The 27,043-nt window shown below is 39.9% G+C and overlaps 1 protein-coding gene across 7 annotated transcripts in view; it reads right to left on the minus strand.

Annotated features, from left to right (window-relative positions):
- The window catches only part of Creb5 (cAMP responsive element binding protein 5), a 418,076-nt gene that overhangs the window by 218,637 nt on the left and 172,396 nt on the right, over window positions 1-27,043 (minus strand). The window lies entirely within an intron of this gene.

Raw genomic sequence — 27,043 nt, forward strand, 5'->3', positions numbered from 1 at the left:
AACCAGGGAATTAACATTGATACAATCCATGGAGCTAATTTGGATTTCAGTGGTTTTGCATGCATTTGTGTGTGTGTGTGTATTTAGTCTTGTGGATTTTCTCATATGTATAAGTTTGGGTAACCACTGCCACAATCAACACACAAGACTACCATCATCACAGGATTTCTCATGGCACCTCTTAATAGGCATTTCCAGCTCCCAAAACAACCCTAACTCCCAGCAGCCACTAATGTGCTCTCCACCTTTAGAATTTTGACATTTCAAAAGTGTCATATAAGTGAGATCATGCAGCCTACAATCTTATGAGATCGGTTTTTTCCATTAAATTTAATTCCCCTGAGATCCACTGAAGTCACTGTGTGTTATCAACAGTTCATTACTTTTTACTGTTGAATAACAATGATATAGATATACCACAGTATGGTTAACCATTCAACCACTGAAGAACATTCGGAAAGATACCGTTATTTTACAACAGTCCAAATTTGTGAATTCTGACACAGATCAAGTTAGTATGCAAAGTAAAAAGAACTGCCCTTACCAGCGGAAATGTACCACCCCATAATCTAATCACAAATTGATTATATAAGCATATTATACATTTTCCTTATGGTTTTTCCTTTTTGGTAACATATAAAGTTCTTAACTATATTTCCTAATTTTAGTGTACTTACATAAACTTCTACCAAAAATATTCTGCCAAAAGCATACATACCTTTGTGTTCTAGATTGTAATTTGATAACTTCACTACAGCAATCCTTCAATGGCTTCCACAGAGTGCATAATTTTTTTGTTTTGAGATAGACTTGAATGAACAATCCCCAAGACTGCTGAGTACTTTTGATCTGCCTTGCTTAACTTTTCAATCATTTTATCCACTGAGATGTTCCCTACAGTCACCAGAAGTTCCAGTCATAAAGCTTTCTCTTCCCTTTTCTGTCCTTTTATGCTCATAAGACATCACAGATAACAACAAACGTATGAGGAGCATTTGCCCAGATGCAATACATCTCAAAGAGCCTATGAAATTGGTCTCTATTGTTACTTCTATCTCACAGATGAGGGAATTGAGACCCAGAAGGGTTGGAGTTAGAGTGTGTGTCCTTGGTCATACATGTAGACTCAGTATTCAAACACAGGGGGGCTTGTTCTAGAGCCTGTAACCTTAACATTGCTGTCTCCATGTTGCAAAAAGTAGACCCCTGCTGACCTCGTTGCCAAATGCCCTTTTTCTGATTCACTGCTCTCATCCCTGTTCTTGTCTTTTCTTTCTTTTATCCCCTCCTATGTCTCTAGAACAACTCCTTTTCCACCATCACCACCACCACCACCACACTAAAATAGGAAGTCTGTACTGGAATTTACTAAGTAGGGCCTAGGCACCCCATTCTCTTCTCACCCCCTCTCCTTCAAGTAAAACAGAAGTGAAGGAAGGACTGAGTTTCCCTCAAATGCAGCCACTGCAGTGATTATTTGCAGGGAGAAAAATTCAATCTTGGGGATTTGACACATTCCCTTCCTTTAGTTCTTTTGTTCTCTCATTTTGGATTGAACGCACCTAACTAGAAAATGGACAAAGAAAAAAGAAAGAACACAAAACTCATATTGGTTGAAGCAATCCTTTACAGAAAGCCTAGGGGAATGAGGCAGGCAAAGAGCTGTTGTAAGTCTTGGCTGGAATGTGTTAATCTGGAGTTATTTATTTCTCTGTGGTTGCTGAGTCTCACAACTCCTCTAGGAATGAACACATATTTAAAGACCCTAGGATATGTATTTGGGATATTTTTGATAGCTCTAATCCTTGTTACCTCATACCTTTGGCTTTGATACCACATGAATAGCACTAGTGGTATAATTCTTTCTCATTTTACCTTTCATTTGTAACGGAGTAGAAATCATATGAAAAATTTGCCTTTGCTTCACACAAAATATTGCAGCAAACTACAAGCTTTAAAGGACCGTCTGGTTGGTAAAATTTTGATCTCGCCCATAAATTGTGCATTCGCCGGTTATTGCTCCTCTCCCCGCCCCATCCCATCCTTTCTTCTCACGTAATGAAATTAAACATACACAGCCATTCATCTGATACAGTGAGTTGTCTCACAGAAGGGATTCTCAAGAAAGTCATGTTAAAAAGATTCTGCATACACAGAACTGCTCTGTGGGCTCTCTATGTGATCTTCACAATAGTCTAAACTGATACACAGGAAGTCTTGAGCCCAAACGTTTGGTGAGATGTCAAGACAGATTCTGCGCCACTTCTCCATTTCCTGCTCAGCAAGTTCTGGCTTCAACTAGCATTTTCTCTCCAAACCACCAAGGTACATTAGAGAACTCAGGGAGAAGCAAATGTTAGAGAAAAGAAGCTAAGGGGACCATGGAGAAAGGATGGTAGAGCCACCTATGGATGTAAGAGTGGGGATAAAATTGGAGGTAGGAAGTAAGGGGAAGGGTAGGAGTCCCCACAGTGGACTTGCTGCCAGACCTGCCTCATACACTCTCACTCTGCACCACAGACAGACCATCCTCACCCTCTCAAAATGGCCACCATCCTTTTAAATCATGCATTGATTGATCCCCTGTAAGCTTTATAAGACATGGTGGTATTTCTACGTAGGCAAGTCACCTGACCAAAGGATGTACTATAGTATCTTACAGATGGTTGGGTAATGCTTTACATATCTTGGCTGCTCCTTCCTGCCTTCCTGATTTGTTGGGCTGCTTTTGAGGATAATACGATGCTCAGAGGATGAAGTTCTAGCTAAAACAAAACAAAGAATCAGACAAAAAAATTCCTGTGCTCACCTGGAACTTTAAGAATCAAAGTTACTTATTCAGATAGAAATTGATTTTAGAATTTACTGATTCACAGTGATGCAGATATATATATGTTTTTATAATTCATGTAGAAGTCCATGGTTTGCAGAGGCTATGATGTAAAATGTTGCATCTATGTTGGCTAGATAAAATGTAGAAGACCTTTCCTGTATCAATGTACCAATAATTCCTCACCTCAAGACCATATACGGTCCCATATTAATATCACATGTGATACATATCATATATAGTATATATAATGTGTGTTTTATATAGTATACAGTGTGATTAAAATTTTATTACTGAACACATTACCATCAATCCCCATCAAAATAGTCCCCCTCACTTCAAATACACTTATCACATCATTCTTGCCACCTTCTGAGGCAACTATGGAAGTCCTCTTTTGAGTCTTTAGTTGTGCTGTTATGACTGCCTCAATGTTCTGAATTGATTCAGAATGTTTACCTTTCATAATCATTATGACTTTGGGAAAGAAACGGAAGTTACTTGGGACCAGATCTAATGAATAAGGTGGATGAGGATACACTGTAATGGTTTTGCAAACCTGCCTTTCCAATGGATGATATTCCACAGCTCCATTCACTGCATTTTTGTTTTGTTTTGTTTGTACTTTTTTATTTGTACATGTTTTCAGTACATAACGATTACATCACGATATTAGATGATTCTGCATGGAGAGTTAGTACATGTACATAACCCATCTTAATTCTTTTTTCATCCTCTTCCCCTCTCCTCTCTCCCTGCTTCCTCCATTTGATCATACCTAAAGGCACCTCATGAAAGAGGACTGCCATAATTGCTATTAAAAGTGGAAAAATGATGGAATATGTGTGTTTGAGGGGGATTAATGGCAATGTGTCTTCTGCTGTAATAAAATTTTAAAGATTCAATATATATGTGTATATATACACATATAAGTGTATATACACCATACAAGTGTATATACATGTGTATATATGTTTTTGTCCACACTTCCTGACATACCTTGCCTGATAGTAGGTCATAAGACCCTTCTAATTCCAGAGGGTTCCTCTACCATACTCTGAAAGGAGGAATACTGTGCAGACAGGTCAAGAGGAGTCAGAACAGACAGGCTTTGCTGAATTTCCCTACCCAGAGCATTAGCAATGATGCCTACGTAATTAATGAAGTCTCCACAGAAACCTAAAATAATAGGGTTCAAAGAGCTCCAGAGATCTGAACATACAAAGGTTGCCAGAGAGTAGTGCTCCTTGGAGAATGGAAGCTCCCTGACTTCCTTTCCTTACCACATCCTGTGCATCTCTTTATCTGTGTTCCTTGAAATATGTTTTCTAATAAGTTGGTGAAGAAGGCAAGCATTTCCCTGAGTTCTTTGAGGTGCTTAAGCACGTTAACAGAACATGAGGATGGGGTTGTGGGGCTTATAGCTGGTAGGTCAAAAGCACAGGTAAAACAACCTGGGCTTGTGATTGTCATCAGAAGTTAAGGGGGCAGTCTTGGAGACCGAGCCCTCAACTTGTGATATCTGGCACTCTCCATGTAGAAAAAGCAAGCATTGCATTGGGTTAGAAGACACTCAGCTGGTGTCCATTGCATAAAACCAGAATTTCTTGCTGGCCTGTTGGTGGGGGGAAACCTCACAGGTCTGGTGTTAGAAGTGGTCTGTATTGTGAATGTATAGCAGGAGAAACGGAATTTGAATCAATCTCTCTCTCTCTCTCTCTCTCTCTCTCTCTCCCCCCCCCCTTTCATTTATCCTGTAAATAATTCAAGTGAACTTAAGTGAAACTCTGAGAGACTTAAGCTAAAATAATTTAGTTCAAAGCTGGGAATTCAATCACATTCTACAGATCAAATTTCCAACACAATTTGAAGAAAAGGGAATATTTTTATTCCCCGGTAACTTACTGAACAAAAGCAAGTATATTTTTCTTGCAGAAAATTCTCATTAAAATCTGTCAGCCACTAATACAAGAGGAGAGTTGAAGTTTTGTATCAGAACACACTGAGTCAGAAAATTTGTGGGCCCCCTTCTGCCTTTTCCATATCTTGTAAGATAGAAAAAAGTAAGGTGCTCATGTTTTATTCAAAAAATAATGAATGCCCTTAAAAATACGCCACAGAGCATTAAAAATAAGTCTGCCCTACTTTAAACCAAGACTGCCTTTAAATTCTGTGGTGGAAATCTCACCAGTTCTATCTCTGTGGCTGCTCTTAACCATATCAGGTCACCTCACAGAATGTAAATTGCAGAAGGCCAGTTCAACAGAAGGATAAAGTAATGATGGATAGAGTAAAGCAAAGAAGGATTCTGGCCCACGAGATGTTCAATCACTAGTTCTGGGTTAGAGGTGAGTGATACTACACCAGCTTAATGGACTCACTAGTGCTAATTAAGCAGGGACACAAAGAATGACCAAATGCATCATGAGAAGTTGTTATAATTCTTCAAAGAAGTCTAACATTCACAGAAATAATTCACATGCCACGTGTTCAGTGATACTGTCAAGGGCAGCTTTTAAAATGTCCCACCCACATAAAAGAGGCTTCTAGCCATAGAAATGGTCATGCATCCCTTTCTCACTTCTCTTAGATGAGATAATTTGTTAAAGTACAAAATTCATAAATAAATTTTAGGTGCAGCTCATGACTGCTTTTCCTACTGAAGGAAATCAATAGTTTGCAAAAATATAACTACAGGACCATTTTCCTACCTTCTCAGAATTCAAGGGTAATAAATACATTGTGTCACTTCTAATTCTGGTGGAAGGAAGTTCAATGAAGCATGTTGTTGCTTTACTCCTTGCTTTGTTCTCCCATGATTTTATGAAAGTTGTCACTTCTGTAAACCCAACAACAACAAAAGTAACAATGCTAAATAAACTAGGAGGTCCTGAAGGAAAAGATCTCATCCACATAAACCTAATAATAGGAACTATTTCAAAAGACTGCCAGAATCACAACCTTACACAAGGGCTACCACAATCTTACACAAAGAATACTTCTGCAAGGATATCTGCCCAACAACTTTGAACTAAAACCACCCTGTAATTGATCTTTATGGACAAGAATTATTGTATCAGAATAATTTACACAATTCTCTTCGTCTCGCTTTTAAAAACTTTCTCCTGCCTAAAGCTCCTTGAATACACTCAGAGTTTACTATGATATGCATAGTCCCATTGCAGCTCTCCAGCTCTCCCAAACAAACTCATTATCTTAGGAGAATCTCTCTGTTTGCTATTTAGAGTGACACACTGGTGACCACTGCAGGTCCCACATAAGCTGAGTATCTTCTCCAAGCAGAACCTGAGGGACTCAGTGCTCTTGTGGTTTATTAGAGGCCAAAGTCAGGAGACCACTGTGGCTCTAGAGTGAGGTACAGGTAGACTTTATTCTAGGATAGGACTAAGAAGACCAGGTACTTACCCTCATTCTGGTCCAACATCAAATTAAAAGAAAATTCCAAACTGATCTTGGGTTCTTCCCTGGATTATTTGCATAAAATATGACTTGTATCTAGAACAGACCCTCCAGATCCACTGTTTAATTTTTTCTGATCTGGAATCAAATCCCTCCAAATATTCCCCTAGGGCACTATTATCACGTTTTATTGGTGGAAAGTACACTGGAAATGAAATATCCTCTGGAGCTCCCAATGGCCAGCTGAACACAACTGTGGTAGAATAAGCAGACCAAGAGATCAACTTTCCATTTGTAAAAAGGTATACTCTTCTTTTGTATTGCTCCTGAGAGGATGTCTGCTCCTGGTGGCCAAATGTCTCCACCTCATCAGAAAGCAATAGCAGAGGATCAGATGGAAGACCTCATGAAACTCATATTTATCCAAGCCTTGGTTTCCAGGATTGTCCTGTCAATGTGCATTTTGCAGCTGGGAAAGGAAAAGAACTGCATTGCTTATTCTGCCAAGGAGATAATGGAGCCAGTAATTTCCTACGTTGGCCTCTGAAAGGTTTAACTATCCATTAACCACACTCTTTCATTCAAACTAGAACATCACACATTTCATACTTCATATCAAATCATAGGCATAGAACTAGTGCAAATGAATAGTGAATATGTTTGAAGCAGCTCCAGTACTATCTGGTCTGAACCAGTACTATCTTGGCCTCCAAGTCATTAAGCAAACTGAAATTTTTCTCACTATTGAAAATCACTGTCGTGTACTAATAACAACAACAATAACAATAATAGCTAATGCTTCTGTGTCCTTATAATAAATACAATGCTAAATACTTTACATATGTATTAGCTCATCTATTTCTAGTGACAGCAACGTGACTCAACTGCTTATCCACACTTCAGGGATGATGTAACTGAGGCATGGAGAAGGTAAGTGTGTCCAAGGTCACAAAGCAGTTAATTGGCAAAGCCAGAGTTTGAACCCAGGTCTCTGGCCACAAGTTCACGTTCTTAACTAGTTCGAAAGACTTTGCTCTGGCAAAAGAAACTTGTTTTATTTGGATAGAAAAATAAGAAGAGACAATTCTAGTGCATTCTCCTTTCAATAATTTAATATGAACCATTCAAAGTGAGCAATTGAGATGCTTCTCAGAGTCTGTGACTCACTCCTTCTGGATCTCAGAGTCCTGTTATGGAAATAAGCTGCAGTTTAGATCATACTTTTGTTCTAATGTATGCAATGTAAGAAACTGAGTTCTGAGATATCCAGGATGGTTGACTCCCTACTTTTGCCCTTTGAGAAAAGTAAAGTTTCATTTCATCTGAGTGAGAGCATCTCTGATTTTGAAGTGAAGCCTTTGTCTTGGTCCCTGCTGGCCTATCTGCCCCAATATTTGGTAGGAATGATTTTAGGGAGTATTCCGTCTTCATGTTTGATTTGGGGGGGATACTCACTCATCACATTCTATGCAGCTGCTGTGCATTCCCAAAGTCTCATAAAAATAGCACCATATCATCACAGGAGAAAATCATCTGGTCAGAAAGGCAGCCCTTTGGAGGGGACACTGAAATCCCAATATTTAGGTCCACTAAGTAGATGGGGGATGCCTGACATGATTTAGGAGGTCCTGGCCTAGAGCACTGTAGTAAGCATGATGAAAGTGAGACCAAGGATCATATTTCCCAAGGAACACAGAGCACCATACCAGAGGTTGGCGCATGATATCCATCTGCTGAGCTCATGACGCCAGAGAACTTCAACTGGATTGTCATGAAAAGCGGGCTGGCCCCTCCAATTTCAAAAGCATCAGTTCCTATCCACTTTGCTTTGATGGTGTGCAAAATGGGTCTGAAATGTGATCTCTAATTATTCCCAAGGTTGAGGCTGCCAAAAAGGAGCCATAAGCCAGACCCTTTTCCATGTTCAGTCTTCTTCACCAGCTTTGAAATTAAGACCATGTTGGTGGGAAAGGTTGAGAAGTAGAAAAAGGAGGCCTCTTTTATTTTTCCAAATGTTGACAGAAGTTGCACCCCCCCAGAAAAAGGTTAGTTTAGATCCACAGCTGGGTTCTTGCCCTATAAGGTTTGAGGCATAAACAGAACCTACCAAAGAAAGCTGGGTACAACATAGGAATTGAAGTAAAAGCAAAAAGAAATGTTAACATTTTAAAAACTCTGTTTTAAATTAAGTCATTGATTGGTCATTTTTCTCATATACAATATAAATACATACATACATAGTATAAATGGTGCATATAAAGTACCTACTATGTGTCTGACAATATGTTGAGCTCTGTGAAAACAACAGAGGAAAAATAAAACAGACATGATCCCCAAACTCATGCAATATGTAGTCTAGTGACAGTGATAGAAACTAACTGAATATTTTATTCAGATACCTGTAAAATCATAACCCGCTATAAGATGGATCTAGTAGTGGGGCATGACTTGCTCAGAAAGGTTAGGGCAAATTTTTCTGGGAAATTTTGAAAGTTGAGGGTATCACCATACTAAATCAAGCTCATTCTAGCTTTAAGGGGTGGGGTCCTATATTACTAGGTAGTAGACACAGAGGAGAACACAGACATTAGATTATGGGTAGTGGGCAACTCAGTAAATATTAATTGAATCAGTAAAGTTAGAAATACTTGGAGGATGTTCAGAAACCAAAATAATGTAGAGTGTAAGGAAACTGTTGGCAATTGATATTCCTGAATCCTATGAAGTTCACAGAATCTTGTACCCTTATGTAGCTGTAGAAGCTCTTACAGGCTGCCAAATGGAAAAACACAATTCCAGCAGAGAAAACAATGAGAAGGAAGAAGCAACGGAAAACTCCTTGGATGTCCAGTGGATTGATTTTCTGGACCTCACATGTATAAAGGGGCCCCTCACAGGTAGAATTTTCTGATAGTACATGCTGAGAAGTTGAGGTGAAAAATATTTATTAAGGAAAAATGGATTTTTATCTTTAATGTTGATCAGGGTTCTATTCTGCCTTGTTAATTACCCTTTTATTCTTCAATAACCGATTTATTGCCTATGGAGCTCCAGAAACATGATGTGCTAGTGTCAAACTGGGTAACTGGCATCCAAAAAGTCACCCAAGGGGCCAGGGATTTAGCTCAGTGCTGCTACCACCTGCCTCGAAAGCGCAAGGTCCTGAGTTCGATCCCCAGTATTAAAAAAAAAAAATTAAAAACAAAATACTGTTTTAAAATCAAAAAGTCACCCAAGCATGCCACAAGAAGTTTAGAGTCAGTCTGGTGGGATCAGAAGGGCTTGAAATTTTTTTTAGACAGTTGACTGTAACTAGACCAATAACCTAAGGAATATTTAGGAAACTAGGCAGCCTATATTTACCCAGGCCTAAAAGAGAGTTACGTGGGCTATAATTCTTGAAATCAGAGTTGAGGAGGGAGATTACTAGACTTTCCTTCCCTTTGGGTCAAACAGATATCAAATGTGTAAATCCACTCCTCCCCCTCAATAACAGAATAGAGCTGTGAAAGCAATTTCATATTCCAAGATATTTTAATAACTTGATTTCATTTATGAGATTAAGAAAAAGAACCCAATGATAAGCTTCACTTTTTATTTATAACTGATAATTTTAAATTTGGGGGGAGGGGCAGTCCAATGGCTACCACTCATGTCTTTATTTTAAAAAGAAAAGAGGCTGATTTCTCATCTATCTGGGGATGAGCAGTGCATTTGCTAAAGTCAGGCAGATGAACTTAAGAATTACCTGCAGAAGTGACTGACAAGCAGGCTTCCCACTGCTCCGGAAGGAAACAGACTTCAGGGTTCAGCAAGCCTCTTTGCCCACCAGTGGTTACTCGGCTGCCTGCTGCTGGGGATAACCTCTTAGAAGTTTGCAAATAAAGTTTCTTCCTGTAGTTTTACTCTTTCCTACTTGGCAGGCCTTATGTCACTAATGGATCCGAAATTAATGGGTCCTTTCTCCCTTCCTCTCTTGGATCTCTGACAAAATCAGCACATTCTGGGAAATGTGGCAGGCAGTTAGTTATCACCTGTGGCACATCCTGCAGGACTGGGGCCATGCTACTCTCATCACTGCACTGTGCTCCCATCAAATGCCTAGAATACAGGAAAATAAATGTAAAGCACATTTAATACCTCTTTAGATGATATTCATAGAAATTTCTCCAGTTATGGATGGAACACACCAACCATTTCTCTGGAGGCATCTTCTATGTGTGCATAAAATTCAATCAACCAACACAAATGGAGTAGCTACGGTAGAGTGGACACTGTACATGGTGATAAATGTGAGGGTGACTATTGATCTGATGAGTTCTTTCTTGGTGACAGGCTAAGCATTCAGGTTGAAGCTAATGCCATTTTATCAGTACCTGGATTTGTCTTCGAGGTATATGGCTTGCTAGTGTGGTGTACCAGGTTGTGCTGAAGCTCCTCAAGACTACGAGGCACTTAATTCTGTTCTACCATTTATTATCTATGTGATCTTAGGCAAGTAATTTAATCTCTCTGCACTGCAATCTCTTCATCTGTTAAAAAAAGAAAACAACAGATCCTAACAGTATCCCTATTTTACAGATAGGAAAACTGAGGCACAGAAGGTTTCAATGACTAAGTTATATATTTGGTATTGAGTCCATCTAGGTTAGCACCTTGTTGGTAGAACATGTAAACTGATTGCTATGGTGGTCTCAGCTTCACATTCCATGGTGACCCTTTTGCAGATAGCTGAGGAGTTCAGGCTATGGGTCCTTGAACAGATTTTGCTTCTCCACCTCCCCTGGAATAAGACTGACTGACCCTGCAGGATTGAACTCTTGACCTCTGCAGTCTCAGTGCTGCACACTTGCCAGCTGTGTTAGCCAGCCAGGCAGCACAAGGTGATGTGGAGCTACTCACTACAAGCTCTCAGCGCCAAAGGACATCAACTGCCTTTGCTCCCTCATCTAAAATCTTTCCAAGATTTAAGTACACCTTCTAAGTTAATCTGTTTGAAACATTTGCTTAAGAAATCAAAGAAGTAAAAGAGCCTGCTGCTTTGCTCAAAATTGAAAATGAAGATATCTGTCTCTTCCCCCACTGGTTCTGCATTCTATTCCCCCCTCCCCAAGTTCTTTGCAAGAAAAAAAATTATGTTGGCCACAGTTGCAATCAGCTTTAATTCATTCTTTATTGCTGCTCTGGTTTTTTGTTATTTGAGCTGGTTTAACTGTTAAAAGCGTTTCAAATGTTCACATGGTCTGCATTAGGTTACCGAATTAAAACAGGAACAGCCCACCAAATGTAGCTCTCTGAAATGCAAACCACATGAGTTTGATTTCTTTGTGGTATAACTTTAATTGGGTTCAGAGGTCTCGGGGACTTACCTGTCTATCTGCTCCACGATGGCCTAATCTGATAAGACTAACTTAAAGGAACTGGGGAATCAGAATTTTTCCAGCTCTAGTTTCAGAACCAATGCCGGCCACTGGTTCTGTGTTATTGCTTCATCCCATTTATGACTATCTAAACTCAATTCAATTGGTAAGAGCAGCATACTCCCTCAGGGCTTCTCCACTTGCTGTTCTAGCAAGTGTCTGGCATGCACAAAGCATACAGGTCACATACACAAAGGGCTGGGAAATTGTTAAGGTGGATTAGCAACTCAATATTAGCATTGCATACAGTCAGATTTGCATCTCCCCTCCACTCTCTGTATCTCATAATCTACTAAGACAAAAACAATGGTTCAATTGTACCATTCTTGGTCTTTTGATGACACTATCAGCTAATCTCCTCTGGACCCTGCCCATCTTCTGTCACCGCTTTCATACCTTCTAACTTTTCCTAAACTGGCCTTTTTTCCTGATTTCTGAAGGTGGGTGGCAACAAGAAGTCATTGTGATTTAGTTTCTAAGAAAAGCTGAACTTCCCCCCGTGTATGTTTCTAAGAAATAGTTTTTGACAGCAGGACATCCACAAATATTTTCTGAGTATTACAAGCAGGTACTATGTAAGCCTACCCAAAGGGGAGGCTGGGAGGGAGGGAGGGGGAAAATGAACTTATGTCTTATCTAATATAGAGGACAACAGAAGAAAGAAGCCCAAGAAGACTCCTGGCAGCCTGAGGGATGGTATTATATTTGAATGCCATATGAACTACCCTGTCACCTTAAGTGGCAAAGGAGACCTGGGATGTTCTTTGGCCACTGCTCTTCCCTGCTAAGACATCATTCCAGGGGCACAGGGTGGTGACATTGTGAAGAAACGCAATGGTTATCCTGTCTGGAGTAAAAGTAGACATTTGATTTGTAACTAAGCAGAGCACAATTTTATTTAAATAATGAATAAAAGACATTTTCAGTATTTCATCAAAAGTTCATTGATGGCACAAAAGATTTACTTTGGAGATCTGAAAAATGTTAAGACTTTCTAAATTATCTATACACACAAGCACATGAAACTCTAGCCACCTACCAAGCTGGTAGGTAGGTGGTAATGATAATGGCTAATGGCCTTAATGGCTAATGGCACTCTTACTATGTGCCTGATAGTTGTCTCCATTGTCTGGATGAATCGTCACCACAACTTGTACCTTACAAGCAGGTAAAATAAGGGAATATTACCCTTATTTTAACAGCTAAGAGAACAAAGAACTGACCTTCCCCAAGGTCATCTGATGCCAAAGCTGGTATTCTATTCCCATTGTTTCAGGAATAAGCGATTAAGACAAGACAAAGCAGATACATATGGGGATGGTTCAGGAGCTAATGTAGTGCTTCTGCAAAGTGAAGGATTTAACATGGGAGCTTCATGTAGCCATTTCTCTATCTGCTCCGTACAAACTAGAACAGATATCACCAGGCAGAGAAAAAGCTATGTGAATACTCACTATCCAAATATTGAGTACTGTGGAATCTTTTTCATCTGTATAACTAGTTATTAATAATGAGGTAGGCTAGAAAAGACAATGATATCCTACATTTTTAAATGGCCATAAATATATATACATTTCAATCTCCATAAACTTTAACAACAGAAAGAATAGCCATAAACAAATATTGAACTCTATTTAATAATGCATATGCTGAAGCAGTTAGGGTAAGATTATCTGCAATTAAAATAAATTTTTGGCCAGGTATGGTGGCGCATGCCTGTAATCCCAGCACTCAAGAGGCTGAAGCAGGAGTATCCCCATGAGTTCAAGGCCAGCCTAGGCTACATGAGACTCTGTCTCAAACAAAAAATAAAAAATACCTTGTTTGGGAGGCTGGGATTCAAATCCAGGCCTCTGTTTGTGGTAGGCAAGTGCTCTGCCACTAAGGCTCCTAGCCCCATGTACCATACTTTAAAATGAATCAAAAAGCTGACATTGACTGATAGATGGATAAAATATAAATATATGGTAAAGTACTTAGAGTGAAATGATCCTTGTAAAATCTAGATGGTAAATATGCACTTCTTTAAGTTTTTCTATATGCCTCAGAATATTCATAGTAAAATTTCAAAGGAAAAATAAACACACAGTGAATCTTACATTTCTAGGCTGCTAGTGTCTTGTTCCACACTCGACTTCTTTAGAAAGCTGGGCGGGCTGGAAGAAACTATATTTTCACTGGGGAGAAAGGCAGGACTGGCCAATAACTATGTTGTCCCTTTCAGGGAAAATAATGCCAAAATCAAAAGAATAGGTAAAAAATACAGCAGAAGCAAGTAGAAGATACCAAAGTTCAGCATCACTACACACTGTGTCACAGGCAGAGCTGGAAGGAACACTTGGGCTGTACATGGTCCTTTTCAATTTTGAAACCTAGACTGGGAAGGCTAGAAGACTTGTATATCCTTGGAAGAATCAGGTCCTTAGTAAACGTTTGCTGTATGAATGAATGGTGAATATTTTTGTTGAAAGTCACTAAAGAAAATAAAGATATTAAAGAAGATAAAAAATACTGGAAAAAAGCAACTACCTCAACTACTGATATCTTACAGTTTAAACTAAGGAGCTCATACATGATGTTTCTTTTCATTTGTACCCATTTGTATATGCACACCTACACCTAGTCTGTATATGCACACCTAGTCTACATACTAGATCAGAGTTTTTCAAGAGATAAAAAAAGTGAACAAAACACAATCTCCACTGTAGTTCTTAAAACCTAAAGAAAGGCAAACCTAAGTAAAGTAGAGAAATACAGAAATACACAAAGCACAATCTCTGCTTTAAGTTCTTAAAACCTAAGCAGAGGCAAACACAAGGTCTGAAATAGTATGTACCGTGAACAACATAGATGCCTTCTAGTTTTGTTAAGCACTGACTTCACAATATAGGTCCCACATACTGTACTCCAGTCACTGGAAACATGAGTACCATGTAAAGGAAATGCCCCCATCCTGGAGACAGTGCAATCCAAGACATCAGAGGCTAAAACCAGAGCCCTCTGGAGAGCCTCAGATTAATCTTCTGATTCACCCAAAGGGTAGAATTATCTCTTTCTGTCAAGAATTACCATTTCATAGAGGGACCAAGAGATCAGGCCAAAATAGTCTTGGGTCCTTAATCTCCAGTCATAAACTCCTTACAGCCACTACTGTGATTGGACACATGCTGGTAAGGCTGGGTGACAGAAAAACAGTCAGGAAACTGGGTGGGAAAAGGACAAAATTTGTGCCCATGAAGACATTTTTGGTATTGAAAAGGAGGTAATGTTTTCCACTAAAGGGCATCCAGTTGGAGACTGGTCTGAGCTGGCTTTCGTTTTATAACCTCTCAACACATGTGTGTAGTCAAGGCTGAATTTAAAACCTATACCATGAACCTTAGGAAAATAAACCACATTAAACAAGCACAAATTGAAAATATTACACAAGAGATTTCACAGGAAATTGGTCCAAATTTAGCCTTGCTCTTTATGTATTTAAGCCTCTTATTCGTTCCTTAGAACTTTATATCAGGATTTTAATATAAGTTTGCTCTCCTTGGCCCCCACTTCAGTCCACTACCTCCACAATGGCCTGCTTAGTTTTATAAAACTTATTTTTTAACTGCCAAAGAATCCTGCTACCTTTGGCCTGCTCTTTCAGTGCTCATTAACACATGTTCCAAAACAGTTCACTGATGACTCACAGCATCAATGAGTAGGTGAGGTTAAGCACATGCCCCAAACATCCTCTGCAGCACCAGAGACAAACTTTGTTTCTCCGCTAAATATGTGTGATCCCTGCACTAAGCATTCTACAGCGGTGGACTTCAATACTCATTTCACTTAACATATGGCATCAGTTAGGACAAATGTCATCAGCAGCACCCCGTCGCAGTGTCTCTCAGTCTTTTTTTTTCTCTTTCTTTTTTCTTCTCAGTCTTGTTTAGAATCTCTTGCACTGCTTTCTTGTCTTCCATCGATTTATTCTGTTCTGAGTCTTGTTATATTGTCTTTCTCTGAATCTGAAATCACACTCTCCTTTTTTTGAAAAGCAGTCAGGACTAGACAAACAAATGAACTATTTGAAATCCTATGAACTTAATGATCCGCCTTTCACAATGACATGTGAGGTGATCACATGTTATCTTAGGTGGTCACATAGCAAGAAGTTCACTCCCGAAACAACGGCTGCACCACTCTCTCCACCTCAGCTCTGGTTTCCTGCCATCAGAAATGCCCTGGGGGATGCTGCCAAGGCACTCCATTCTGCACCCCTGTGTAGCCAGGCAGCTGCCAGGTGGGAAAAACGATGCCAAACCAGAGGGTGGTTTGTGGGCTGGACACACATGCCCTGAGGCCACGCTGGGCGGTCCCATTCTTTCCCACTTGCTGCTGCCAGCCAGAATGTGATTATTATTGGAGTTTGCTTATAAACCGCTTTATAAGCAAAGACTTATTAAATGAGTGCTTGTTTTGTATTTAGGTTGGAATTTTAAAAATGTTTTCAAAGCCTGCAAATCATGGTGCTTTCCTACTCTTCTTTACTCCACCAAAGGAAAATGCATGCTGGCGAATGTGATTAAATTTATTCTGATCTCTTTCTTTCAGTTTTATAATTCTCTACTTGTATGGAAGTTATAAGGCTCCAAAAGCGTTGAATGACCCATGCAAAGAGTCCAATGCTAGGCTTTGGCTGATACAGGGCAGGGACAACCCAGAGAGCTGGCAGTGACAATTATCCTATTGCTTTTACTGGAACTGAATTGCAGGATGTTTCTTTACAGTTATTATATTCTTGCTAACTCTTATTTTAGCAAATTTAAAGAACATCCTAGATCCTTTCCAGAGCTTCTGGCTGACCTGGGGAAATCTGTTTCCACCTCTTCTCTTCTGACCATAGCAACCACATTTATCCAGGGGTCTTTCATCAGGACTCTGAGAGGAGCATGTGATTTGGAAAACTCCCAAGCAGAGTCTGACCAGTGAGGGTGAGGACCACAAACCGACTCAGTGGTTTGGCTGAGAGAATTGCTTCAATTTTCTGGCTCATTAAAAATATTATGGAAGTCAAGGTGACATAGCAATTTGATGAGCCCATTAAGAGAAAGAAAACCTAGGATTCTTCTGGGTTCATAAAATGCAAGATTCTAAAGATATGAGAATTCAAACAAAATGCTACAGAGGATGCAAAGGCAAGAAGAGCTCTTTCTATTTGTTATACTGATGCTAAACAAACTCTATTGCAAATATTAATTTCCAGATATTCAAATCAACATTGGCCAAGCTCACAGGTGGTTGTGGCCTGCAACCCCCTCGTCAATGATAGGCTCATACAAGGTCTCTGTCACCTTACTCTGAACCCTGTCCCCCACCCCCACCCTGACTGCCACTCTGGGCGGTCACCTCTTGCTCCTTTGACCTCCAACACAATCCTGGTGGTGGCACTTTATTGGTTTTCTTGGAGCATTAGGTTACTTGGAGCATATAAAATATAAAGATTTTTCCTTTGAATCACTCAGCATTCTAGAAGGAAGCAGAGGATGCTTCAAAAAGAATTAGGAAAAGTTAACAGATCAAAAGAACAGTGCAGCCACATCAGCTACTTCCTTTTTCCAAAGCATGTATGAGGCATCCAGCAGCTTAAACCCAGAGCAGTCATGGAAATTAGCACCAGCCTGCAGACTGAGGGGGTGGGAGGATCCAAGACTCCTAAAAGAAATCTCTTGGCAATTAAGCTCAGCGTTTGAAATAACACACACACACACACACACACACACACACACACACAAACACGCGTGCGCGCGCGCATGCACATGCACAAGGTCCATCCTGGGCGATCCTTCCTCAAACCTGTCCCTGGTGCCTTCTTTCCTGTGTCCATCCAGTAAGGGTCTTTAGGCTGCTAGAAAAGCAATAGCAGCTAAGAAATTTCTGGAAAGTTGAGTTTAAAAGCTCCATTCCTACATGCAATGCTGACTTTTAATTCTTTGCAAATTATACAGCTGACAGTTTAATCAACAAAAAGTGTGTACTTCAACATCTAGCAGGTTGTACCTAGCAGAGCAATGCACGGGGGGAGAAAACTACGGTCTTTCTTGTTTATTCCACATGGATTTTTTGCAGCAGCATAGGTGTGCAACTCCAGGAAGATGCATCTCTAATAAGATCTTTCTTTGGAGAATGGCAATGGTGGGTCTGTTGAACCTAGGCAGGCCTTGCCTTTCTGTATCAGTGGAGGTGAGGGCATTCCACCAAACAGGGTCTGGCAGCAAAATAGCTGCTCTCTAGAGAGTAGTTTAATCAATTTGCTTTTTTCTCTTCATGGTTTTATTCCCACATCTGTTACAGTTCAGTAAGAGCAAAATGGAATTATAGATTTCATTTTTGCCACAATTCTGTTGGCAAAGCAGACAGGCCCATAATTACACAGAGACACATGTATTAGTTTCCTACAGCTGCAGTAACAAATTACCACAGACTGAGTGGTTTCAAAGCAATAGAAACGTATTCTCTCAGTTTTAGAAGCTGGAAATCTAAAATCAAGGTGCTAACAAGTTGGCTCTTCTAAAGGCTCTTAGGGAGAGTTTGTGCTTCTCTCCTAACTTCTTTTGTTGCTGGCTATCTGGGGCATTCCTAGGCTTATAGGTGTATCACCCCAATAGTTGCCTCAACATGGAATTCTCCCTGTGTGTCTCTCAGTTCCCGTGACTTCACGTGGTCTTCTTATAAGGACATCAGCCACTTGATTTAGGACCCACCTCAATCTAATATGACCTCATCTTAACTCACTTACATCTGTGGAGACCCTATTTCCCAGACTGTGGTGGCACGGGCAGTAACTCCAGCCACTGGGGAGGCAAAGATCCTATTTCCCAATCAGGTCACATTCACCAATGCACAGGCTAGGACTTCAACACACCTTTTGGATAGATTCCCTTCAAGCCATAACAACACATACATGATAGCTAAGAGATGTAAATAAGTACTTCTTTCCTGTGAGATGAGGACACACTGAGCCTACTAAGGAGGTCGAAGCAAGGAACTGTCTTACAGGCTGAACGGTAGGGTGAGGCTTCTAAGAAAATGGCCTTTATATCCAACTAACCTAGAGTGAAGGCTGGAGTGAGGGAGAGGTAAAATTGTGACAAAAGAGGGAAAAAATAATGGAATCTGGAGGCCTAAACCGAAACAAAGAAAGAGCGAAGATACAGGTGGGGACAGTAAAGCACTTGGTCCACAAATGCCACCCCTTTTCCCCCTGAGTCTCAGTACCTCCTACATCCCTCCTTATGGTCACAGTGTTAGTGTATCCTGTCTAACAGAGTGAACTGAAACCATGCAACTTCCTTTGTTGTTGGTATACTTTTCCTGAGACATAAAAATGCACAGATTTCCATAAAATCTTTATGTAATTCTTCTGACAATTTTCTTTCCTTATATCCAGCTCATGTTTGCATTTCCCCCCCAATCACTCTGGAAGCCACAGCTTGCTTCTCCAAGTTCTTCTACTTTTCACAGGGTAATGACATGAGTGTTTCTCTAGGAAACTTATCTTCAAGATGGTATTCACATAACCATACCCCAAGAAGTCATCTTTTTCTCTTTGTAGTAGGAAAAAAGTATCTCCTAAGTTTATAGTTTTCAAACTATTTTCTTGCTGTAGAGTCCTTTATTCAAAGAAATACTATGTAGCAATCCAATTAAATTAACAAATGTGGAGCTGCTATGGTTGAGGAAGGACCTGGGAGATGTCCTGCCTACCTGGACAGTCTCTATATCCCTCATTCTTGACAGGCCCTAAGCTGGCTCTGTAGGGCCCAGTTTAATGGATTCATGGTGCCCATACCCTAACAGCAATTCATCTTCAGGTAATGGTATGCAGATATCATATCACCATCAATGTTCTCAGATCTACTTGCTTTTTTTTTTTTTTTTAAGAAAACTGGGCAGTTGAGAAAACACCAATCTTCCTAGTGTTATCATATGTCAGGCTGTTTTCTACCTCTTCTCCATCTTGGTGTTCCTCATGTAACTTGCCTAAGTCTCTGGCAGTATGTGTCTGCTCATTCCTCTAAAATCCACCACACACCTAATTTCAGAACAATTAACAAAACTAGCAATGCTAATGATAATTATGGGATGCTTGAGCAGAGAAGACTTAAAATTAAGCCAATTTTAATGGAGAGACAATGTTTAATAAAAGAAAAATCAGACCCATCATCATAAAAACCGATATAATAATTAGACTTTGGAAAACTCCCAGCTTTGCAGAGAAATTCATCATGAGAACATGAAAGATCAAATGCTTTCTGTGGAAACAATTGAAGAATATTCTCTTATGAGAAGACACAAAAAGGACTTGATACAACAGGATATTTGATTTAAAAAATGAAATTTGAACTTAGTAAGGACTGAAATGAACAATATACTTCATGTGACTTTGCAAAAATTATGGTTCCTTGTGAATATTAACATTGAAAAAGAACAAATTCAGTTTCTGTCTTTCCTGAACTCCATGCTCGTGGAAGCCATTTCTCTTGGCCGTCGTTCCTTGCTCCTACATTCCTAGAACAAATGAAAAATGAAAAACCAGCAACTCTATACTCCCATGAAATCTTACCTGAGGACAGGCTTCAATGCTATTAAGAAAGTGCTGGATTCCTGTTTCTTTACAGCACTCCTTTGTCATCTTTTATGAAAACCTAGATGGAAATGCTCCTTTGTAGTATTTTCCCACTAAAGAGTTTTTCTATATATAACATCCAAGGCCACAAATCCCTGGAAATCACTATGCTACAACTTTCATTTATTTGTACAGGCAATTCACTCAAGGAACCTGTTTAGCAAAGGGTAATAACAAAAGAAGTATCGTTTTAATGCCTCACTCAGGATACGCCATTCTTCTGATACCACATCTATGGTAAGCTGTGAACCATGTCACCTTCTGCTTGGCTGACCGGTGGGGCTGACAGACATGGGTCCTCCTCTTCTTCCAGGGAGGTCACCTTGGTCTTCCCTGACGCTGGCTAAGAACTGCAGTGGCTTTGGGAGGAAGACAGGTTGTTTGGGTGACTGTGGAAATAAAGCTGTCATTTTGCAGGGTCTGAGGCGCCAAGTGGAGGCTGCTGGGGTTTTTCTTCCTCTGATTCAGCAGTTTTTAGGAAGCTGTGAGAGGGTCTGATTCTGCAGCTTGAACTACAAACAGCCACCATTGGAGGAAGAGGTGAAGGGGCGGGGACAGACACCACACGGGGGCACGTGCTGTTCTCTTTAAGCTCCCACAGGCCTGCCTGTGACTGTGGTGCAGGCCTTGGCAAGAGACCAAGGAAATCTTGGAAAAATAACGTCTGGAAGGCTATCTTGTCATGCTCTTTTTCCTTTAGAAGTTGGTCAGCCTTGCTACCAGGCACAGCTTTTGTGGCAAACATTCACTGGTTAAAATACACCTAGCTACATTCCCTGAGGTCCCTGGGAAGGGCTTGGGGGACCTTGCGAGTCCAGTTATTTCAAAATGATACAGAAAAAGGAAAGGAAACAATATAGAATCTGGAATCTGGAGAGTTTGTGTGCAAGGAGGCCAAAAAATAAGGAAACAAGGCTTGCCATTTTTCTATTGGATTTCCCCCTATTTGTCATGTTCCCTCTCAGGCCACTCCAAGCCCAGCCTCTCCTGAAGGCCTATCTCATTAATTTTTTTTTTCTATTTATAAGTAAAGAAATACAGCAGCACAAAAAAATTAACTTCGTGTCCAGATTTCAGAAAAGCCAAGAATTTGGACATCCAACCAAAAAAGCTTCCTGTGCCCCAGGATCAGTCACACCGGTTTTGTGTCTGATGAACTTTTCGTTCAATCTGAATATCCGTGGGTGTGAAACCCAGTGGAGTGGACCAGGAGAAGGACGTTGTCCAAACATGCTGAGGCACTTAGTGGGGACTGCTCCATCCTTTGTGTTTGCACAGCTCCTATGAGAAGCCACTGTTTCAGGCAGGCTCCAAACTGCCAACTCAATGAAGCAAATAATAATTATTTCTAATGGCAATAATAATTATGGAATGCAATGGACCCAATATGAGGGTGATTATCTGTGGCTTCAGGTGGGGCAGCCAAAGTGTTTCACATATGCCAGTTATAAATCTCTCCCTCTCTCCCTCCCTCTCTCTCTCTCTCTCTCTTTCCTTTCAGTTAAAAGTTTTTAGCTTTCTCCAACTCCAGACTTATATTCAGAGTCATGGCCAAATGGCAGATGTGAATAACTTGGTGTATTCTTCCTTTTTTTTCTACGAGAGATGGGAAGAAAGGAGGAAGGGAGGAGAAAAACTCCAGGTAAGTGTCTCTGACCCCTGGCTCCACTGCAGATCAATCAGAATCTCCTGGTAGATAGCAAAGCATTCCTTGGTGAGCCCAAGCCCACAGCTAGTGCCACAGCCAATTTTCTATAAAATATTCACCCTTTTCTCTACAGGAAGAGGATTACTACATAAGCTGATGTTCCCTGCCCCCAGGGTATGGATGTCCACTTCTCAGGGACATCAGCATTAGCACATAAGTATATCACCCCACATGACAACAAAGTCAGGTTATCACAGAAATAAAAAATAGCTTCTGGGCCGGGGATTTAGCTCAGTGGTTTCTCTGCCTGCTGCACAAGTGCAAGGACCTGAGTTTGATCCCTGGTACCCCCCCCCCAAAAAAGGAGCTTCATTCTCCTGAAAACATAATCTGTCAACCAACTGGCCATTTTTTTAGATAATTAGAAATTCTTCCATTTTCTAAAAATTAAGCAAAGAGGCCAACATGAATCCACATGAGCTTGTTCTCTTTTAAACTTTTTTGTTTGTAAAAATGGTTCTAAGGTCCTGGTACATTTTATTGTAGTGTAAAGAGATCACACAGGGACATTCAGGGCACTAGGAAAAATCATGCTATGCAGAATACACAGAATGCACCTGGAAAAATTCTTCAAGTGTTTTGAGTAAGGTTATATGCACGTCAAAAGACCTAAATTATGTTCTAGTAAAACAAAATATTATGAAATGTGTGTATACACACACAGGCACACACACAATTTTCATTTGGGTGCACCTGGACTGTAAAATTCCTCATTTACCTTTAACACTGCAGTTTGGTTTAGACTATTTTAAATTCATTCTTTCAATGTTTTAGAGAGGCTATGATTCGGAATATGCATCTGTAAAGTGGCATTTTTGTTTATTTTATCACTAAAAATATACCCTGATACAGAGACTTTAGAAGTCAACTTTTCATTGAGTTTACAAGCTTGTCAAAATGGTTTCACTTCTACAACCCAAACACCACCAAAGTAGAATTGCCCTTTACTTCAGTTTATTTCACTTCAACCTAGTGCTTTACTGATTATCTCTTTAGGTACTCAATTTGAGGAAAATCTTTGTGTAAACAAGGTGAAGTATCATGCAAACCTGAGACCCTTCATATTTTTCAAAATAGTTGGCTTCCTGCCCCTACAGATTCTGAGAAGTACATTATACATCTGACAAGGGTTCCATGGCTTGCTGGCTTGAGGATGGGAATTTATTGTTGCAGTTATCATTATGATTATTCCTGTAGAAAATGTTTATGGGTCCAGGGACTGGAAATAATTCAATAAAGGTCAACTGTAAAATATGGTGCATTTGGTTTGCGAATTACCATATCTGAATGAAGATATGATGGGTACATAGTTATGCAGGAAGTCATTTCTAGCATTTCAAAGGTGTGTGGGGCCATCTGTTCTCTGCAAAGGTCTGTGACCCTGCAAAAGCAACCCAAGCACATTCCAGCATGTCTCTACACTATGCTCACAAGGGTCCTATCATTTTGCAGACTTTAATGGCCTAATCACCAGCCAAAATGCACTTTGCCAAGGGGAGAAAAACTATAAAACTCCAAATTCTTTTAAATATGTCTGGTAGCATTAAGAATGTTTATTACTCTATAGGAACGTTAAATTGATATTTACCAAAAGTACAACACACTCGACAAATAGATCACTAGATCATTTGCTAAACATGAGTCTGTTTTATGGAATTTCTTCTTCAATGGTCCCTATCAGCCAGTGTTGTTGAGTCATGACAAGTAAACATAATTGTTCTTATGAGCTTGGTTTAGAATTGAGAATTTGGGATGGAAGAGAGAACTTCTGAGACAATCTACTTTCATTCTTTCTTTTTATTTTCAGATGGAAAAGTCAGGCCCATCAAGGTCCTGGAGCCTGCTCAAACTCCCAGAGCTAGAGCTGTGGAGTCCAAGCCACTAGACAGGGCTTCTGATCCTTGTAGCAATAGCTTTGTACTGTCTCACTGAATAGGATCCTCTTGAAATGTATCTGAGTTTCAAGGATTCCCTTTACATCCAAATTGGACATTTGTGTATAATTCCCAACCAACCAAAGGTAAAATGTTCATGAGGTCCAAATATTCATTAACTAAATACTTATTAGAGAGGATATAAAAATGATGGGAGAGAAAAACCAATTGGTGTAAGATAAAGGAAAAATTTATGAGAGTACCTGTTGAATAAGTTTCCTTGCCTCTCTGAATGTTCAATTATAGAAATATATGTACATGCACTGGCAACACGGGCTATCTGCAAATTTCTAGAACAGTGCTTCTCAGAATCTACTAGTCAATCCCAAGAGTTATTTACACTTTGTGAGTTATACAGTAGTATGAAATAAAAAGTCCAAAAAACTTGAAATGTCCACTAGAACATTGCTCTGTTACCTGGACATGTTCACTTGCTAAAACATCAAAGTGTCCTTCTAGTTCCAAAGGACCAACTCAGCTTTACCATGTTCCTACTATGCTCAGCCTACAGAGAACTACACATACCAGTCACTTTCTCATGTCAATACTGTTGGTGTCATTCTTCAGTAAATGGTTACACTTAGCCTTGAGGCTCTCTCTAAATACCATCCTATGAGCCATGTGGATCTGCTAAGTGTTCATTCATGCTTCTAGCCTTACAAACAGGAAATACAGAGCCACTTCTGCTATAGGAAAGTCACAAGTACAAAAGTGAGCTTATCATTGCATTTTATATTATAGAAGTACATATACCCTCGACCTTAAATATTTAATTATCTTATCCAAGGTCTACCTGTGGGAAGACATTAATTAATGATATAAATTAAAAGTGTGTGTTTCAAGCCTGCCCCCAAGTAACCCCTTAATAATAATAATGCAGGAAAAGAAGACAATGGGCTACATCTTACCATAGAGCTGTGTGGCAAAATCTTTGTCCAGGTGTCTAGCATCAGACTTGGTTTACATCTTTCACTTTCTTTTTCATTAAGTTTATTGGTACATTTTAGGTATACAATACAGTTACATTCATCATTGGGAACATGCACCTTTACATGATGTATTTTGGTTCTTATTTTTCCCCATTCCCCTGCCCTCCCTTCAACCCCTCCACCCCTCTCTATTTACAAGACTTTGTTTCCATATTTTCCTTTTCCCATAATTTTTCCTTTCCCTTTTTTCCTTTCCCCTATCCATCCCACTTCTCTTACCCTTTTAGACCTTTTCTTCCTATTTCACATTATCAATTATACATTTTGATCCTTATTTACACTTTTAGTTTCTCACACCAGAGAAGCTCTTCGGTATTTACACATGTGTGTTCCATTTATTTCACTTAAGAGTATGGCCTCAATGTGGATCCACTTAGCTATAAATGTCTCTAGTTTTTCATTCTTTATGACTGAGTAGTACTCCATTTTATTAAAAAACCACATCTTCTTTCTTTATCCAGTCTCCAGCTGATGGGCAATTGGGCTATTTCCAAGCTTTAGCTATTACATACATCTTTCACTTTTTAAAGTGTCAACCTAGTTAGATCTCCAAAAATAAGCCGCTTTTAACAGGGTGAGAATAAAAGATCAATTTCTTGATAAGATTAGTTCAAGACAGGAAACCATGCCTATGATGCACACAGTACTGAGTTCCCAACAAACTTACCTTCCCAAGTCATTTTCAAAATTAAATTTTTTAGGGAAATCATTAGCATTTTAGCATGAAAAAGAACTTCGAGGACTTTCTAATGATACGTTTCCGTTTTACAGATGAGGAAGCTTAAACCTGGGGAGTTAAGTTCATTTGGATTCATGGTCAGTGTAGAGTCTGGCTTCTAGTCTAATTCTGGGATTATCAGGATGACCTGCAGTGAGTGATTTAATTTCTGAGCCTCACTTTACTCAACTACAAAATGAGTATATTAATTCCCAAGCCACAGAATTATGTGTATTAAGTCAGTAAAGGATAAGGGAAATGTGGTTTGTGAACACCTGGCAAAGAGAAGAGGTGGATGTCATGAGTCGAACCTAGAAACCAGGTCCCTTTGGCTTCACAAGTCAGGGTCCCTCTCTTAGGTCACCTTGGCCTGCTCTTTCCAAACATCCCACACCCTATTCTCTTTTCAATCTCTGAAATACATGAACACAGCCTGGATCTCAAAGAACTGAGAGCTCTCACTGAACTTGGCTCATAGAGAGAAAAAAGAGAGAAAATAAATTAGAGACAGAAAAGAGTCCTGAATGAGGATTTGGGACCTGGGGCTTTGTTTTTTTGTGGGTTTTGTTTTGTTTTGTTTTTTAGCAGTAGTGTGACTTGAACCCTTCTCACTGAGCTATATCCCAGTCCTTTTAAAAATTTATTTTAAGATAAGGTCTTGCTAAGTCACTAAATTGCCAGGGCTGGGTTTGAATGTGAGAACTTCCTGCCTCAGCCTCCTACTGTGCTGTGATTATAGCAGAGTACCACCACGTCCAGCTTTGTTTTGTTTTCTTGTGATACTGGGGATTGAACCCAAGGACTTTCACAGACAATATTCCTGACTCAACCTCCTGAGTAGTTTAGCTGAGATTTCAGGTGGGTGCCACAATACCAGGCCAAGACTGACTTGATTATCTTAATCACTTGCTTAATCCCTTCACATGTAAATAAAGGTAAACAGATCCAGGAAGCTGAGCACTTGGCCAAGGCTACAAACCCGTTAAGTGGCAAAATCTAAACTGTGGAAAATCCATGATCTCTGAACTCATTGCCAATACTGTTCTATGAGTCCCCTGACCTGATGTGGTTTGGCTCTGAGCAAGCTCCGGCTTTCCAAGTGTAGGTTCTCAGTAGGCTGCACAGAAAACAAATGTCTAGATGGACGTGGGCACAGGCAGGATGGTCTTGAGGTATTTGCTCTACATGCAGACCTTCATCTGTGCCTATCCAAAATAAGTGTGCAGGGGCAAGGGGGCACACAGAGATGCTTATACAGAAACTTCAGGAACTCTGGGAGCCAGGCCTCTGCTTGTAAGATCCAGAAATGAAGTCTTCCTCCAAGAGAAGGTCACAGGTAGAGTCCCTGCATGAATTGGA

Source organism: Heterocephalus glaber, unplaced genomic scaffold, assembly GCF_053883595.1.
Source record: "Heterocephalus glaber isolate CG9 unplaced genomic scaffold, H.glaber_assembly_v1.0 deba00000676, whole genome shotgun sequence".
Taxonomy (NCBI): domain Eukaryota; kingdom Metazoa; phylum Chordata; class Mammalia; order Rodentia; family Bathyergidae; genus Heterocephalus; species Heterocephalus glaber.